We start from the raw sequence: 3,797 nt of genomic DNA, 5'->3' as shown, positions 1-3,797 counted from the left end.
CTCCACCCCACTTGAATTCTCGGCTTTCAATTCCTCCAAAGAGCCATGCTCCTCCCCTCTACCTGACACGGATCTAACCCTTGAAAAAAGAGCGCCCGCCATGTTACAGTTGGGGAAAATGAGGTGCAGAGAAGGAAATTGACTGCCTCAAGGTCACCAGTCAGGAAATGGTAGGGCCGCCATATAAACCCAGGGATGTGGGATAATGTCCTGCGAGTGCCCTGAGCATCCCATGGTCCATTGACCAGACATTTAATGAGCATTTAGGACACAGTAGGCACTGCCCCAGGCTGTGTGGCTCATCTGAGTGGCACACACGTGACCAAGTGCCCTAATTTTGTGATCTGTTCTGTTCTCTGAAGACCCCACACTGGCACCTCCTGGGCTCTGGTCTGAGATTTCCCCCTTGGTTTACTGTGAAGGAACAAGGAGGTGATGGCTGTGGTTATGTGGTTGTGTTTTCAATTAAACACACTCTCCAGTGACAGTGTGTTGAGTCAGGCACAGCGCTGACTCGAGGGGCAGAGAGGTGATGGGTTTTGTGCCCCTGGTGGGTGCCCTATTGCGGTGGGTGTCTTCTAGGCCATGGTACACCCTCAGTGGCTGGTGGGCAGACTGCTCCAGGTATGCTTCTCATGTGTGGTGAAGTTTCTTTGCCAGGGTGGGGGCAGCATGGACTGCTGCCCTTGACATGGGCCCCCAACTCCTACCACATTCCTGTCCTTCCTGCTCCTGACTCCCAAAGCCCCCTCTGAAGAGCCCTTTACAGCAGTCTGTACTTTTTTGACTAGGCAGTGGTTATCTGTCCATCTGTCTGCATATCCATCCACCCATCCATCCATCCACAGCGCACTGTCCATCTGTTCTCCATTGCCTCTGGGATAAGGCCCAGACTCCTGAGGCATTGATTTAGGATGATGTTGCTCTAAGCAATAGAAAGCTTCAACTCAAACTGGTTTAAACCATAAGGACATTTGTCATCTCACCACCCAGAAGTCCAGAGCGGTGCATGCTCTTAACAGGATGCCAAGGCTCTGACCTCATTTCTCCCTGATCCCATCAGCTCTGCCCCATCCTGAGTGTTGGCTTTGCCCTCAGGCTGGAGGTGAGATGGCTTTAGCCACTCTGGGCATCACGGCCAGACACAGACACGGCACTCTCCCAAGGAAGAAGAGGGGCCTTCTCTTCCTCTGTCTCTTTCAATGGCCTTTGTTTGTGGATTTTCTCATCCCTAGGAGAAGCCATGAGCCAATCATGAAGAGTGAATTCAAACCCAACTGGATGGCTCAGTGGGTCTCAAATCAAGCCAGGCTGGTGGAAAAGGACCACCACCTTCAGCCGATTCCTGGAGGCCGAGCGACGGTCAGCTGACACAGTCATTGCAACAAGTGCCTGCCTGGTGGACAGCCCTGAGTCACTCTCTCTTCTCCCCAGAGCCTGGCATCATGCAGCAGGCCATTAAAGGACAAAATCCAAGCTGTCCGTCCCCTGGCAGCTCTCCTCCATGAACCCCGCCCCCTCCCGGAACTGGTCTCCCTGCGGTCTTTCCAACAGTCTTCTCACTCGTTACCTTGGGTTCGATTTTCTTTTTGCCCAGGAAGGAGGACAATCAGCATAATGGCTCCCTTGTGCTCAGTGTGACACCAGAGACGAGGCTACCAGCACTGCCTGCAAGCTCCTCTCTCCACCCCGGCTCCCAGGCCCATGACGAACAGCCTCAGGCTCCAGCCCAGCACGCCTCCTCTGTCCCCCAGCACAGAGGCACCGTGGGGCGGCGGAGAGCCCATGGGCTCTGATGCCGGAGGACCCTATATAAAAGGAAGGTCAGAAAGCAAGCATCTTTCATATATTCATTCAACCAACTTTGCAGAGCACCTACTGTGTGCTAGAACCTGTGCTAAGTGCTGGAAGCGGATAGGGAGGGCTCCAGGGCTGGTGAGACGCACAGACAGACAGACTGCCCCTTGGTGATTAAACAAGTCACGTAACCTCTCTGAGCCTCAGTTTCCTGGTTTGAAAATGGGAACAATAAATAGCACATACCTCAGAGTGTAACCAAGTGAAAAGGGGCTTGTTCTGCTCGCCACAATCCGATGCCAATCAATTGCAAACAAGCTGGTGGTTGAGAAAGGAAAATTTATACGATTAGCTAGCAAAATGGAAGATGGTGGAACAGTGTACTAAAGAACCATCTTAAAGTCATACAGAACCTTCAGGCAGTTATATAGGGGAAAGGGGCATGGAAGGAGGGGGTTTAGGGATGTTGATCATCTGGTGTGACGAAGTTCAAGGAGCCACAGCATCTCTTTCTTCTGTCATTTGTGATAGGTACCAACACAGAGTTTTTCTTTCTGGAGGTGATCGTGTTCCTCGGGAACTCAGAAAACAAAGTTATTGTCTTATCACAGCTGGGAGATATATGTAAGCAAGAGTCGTAGAACTAGCAGATCATGTATTTTGCAGAAGTGAGAAGTGCTTAATCATCTGGGCTATGTGCAGGCTAGAATATTCTCAGAGACTAGTGAGTCAGGGTCATACTTACAATATTGCTTTCTTTCTCTAAGATGGCTTCCCTCATGCGAACTTAAGATCTAGCTGTTACAAGAGGATGATTATCAGGATTAGATGAGACACGTACATGCAGAAAGCATTTAGACAGTAGTCAAGAAATGATAGACAATAGTGAGGAGGAGGAGAAGGATGACGAAGTTCCTCCCCTCACGGAAATCACCACACACTGAAGAAGCACAGGCTGGGACCTGAGTTTCACTGGTGGTCCAGGTAGGGGATTCTGGAAGGGGCGACTCTTGAGTTGTGTGAAAGAGGGAAGGGAGTTCACCAGGTCATCAGTCCGGATGGGCGAGGCCTCTGCCACCGTCACTACAACCCTCAAATCTCCGGAGTTTGACACATAGGATTCATTTCATGTTCCTGCACGGGCCAGGAATGTTGAGACACTCGACATCCAGGTGATGGAGGCTGCCTTGTTGTGGAGGATCCGCCATCTCACCAGACAGCACACGGAGAGCTCTCGCCTGCTCTTCTATGCTTCAGCCAGAAGTGACACCTGCCAGCCTGTCAGTCCACTGGCCAGAACTCATCACAAGGCCCCACCTAACTGCAAGGAGGGCCGTGCAGGGGAGTGCATGGATACTCAGTGAACAACAAATGTTCACAAGGAGGGTGAGGGTGGGGGGTGCCTCCCAGGCTGAGAGAGCAACATATTGGAAGGCCCAGGGACAAGAAGGAGAAGGGTGTTTGGGAAACCAGGAGCAACTTGGGGTCCGTGCAGTAATGAGAGCAAGGAAGGTGGGGCTGAGGGCTGGAGTGGGCATGCACTAGTGAGCTCTGGCTACAGTGGATTGGAGGGCATGGCTGGAGGCAAGGAGACCCCTCAGGAGGCTGTTGAAGGAATCTGGGCAAGGGGAGTGGAGGCCTGAGTTGGGGCCATGGCAATGGGGGAAGAGAGGAGGGGACAGGCCCTTGAGCTGTCAACAGTGGATCAAGAGACCAGCTGGGAGTCAGGGAGTGGGGAGCCCTTCAGGGCAATTCCCAGCCTCCTCACTTGGGTGACTGCCATTCCCTGAGATGGGGATCAGGGAGGCGGGGGCAGCTTTGGGGGACCAGGAAGAGCTCAGTGGTACATCTGCCCAGGAGGCCACAGGGCACAACATTTCAAGGCTTGGGGGAGAGACCTGGGCTAAAGAGTTGTCAACCTACTGCACACAGCCCTCCTGCCCACCTCTGGGGACACCATACTGAGTGCCACCCTCCAGGCTTAGCCGCCCTCCTTCTGC

General features: G+C 52.8%; 1 long non-coding RNA gene across 1 annotated transcript; it reads right to left on the bottom strand.

Moving 5' to 3' along the window:
- Positions 1–1,721: 1,721 nt before the first annotated feature.
- Positions 1,722–2,299, bottom strand: LOC147916921 (uncharacterized). The gene is made up of 3 exons (XR_015552527.1): positions 2,211–2,299; positions 2,044–2,115; positions 1,722–1,808 (listed from the first exon to the last, which is right to left on the bottom strand). It is a non-coding gene; the product is annotated as an uncharacterized LOC147916921 (long non-coding RNA).
- Between the last annotated feature and the right edge of the window lie 1,498 nt (positions 2,300–3,797).

Source organism: Ceratotherium simum, chromosome 6 (genome assembly GCF_057802395.1).
Source record: "Ceratotherium simum simum isolate JZ-2026a chromosome 6, ASM5780239v1, whole genome shotgun sequence".
Lineage (NCBI taxonomy): Eukaryota > Metazoa > Chordata > Mammalia > Perissodactyla > Rhinocerotidae > Ceratotherium > Ceratotherium simum.
This window is presented reverse-complemented; position numbering and strand designations above follow the sequence as displayed.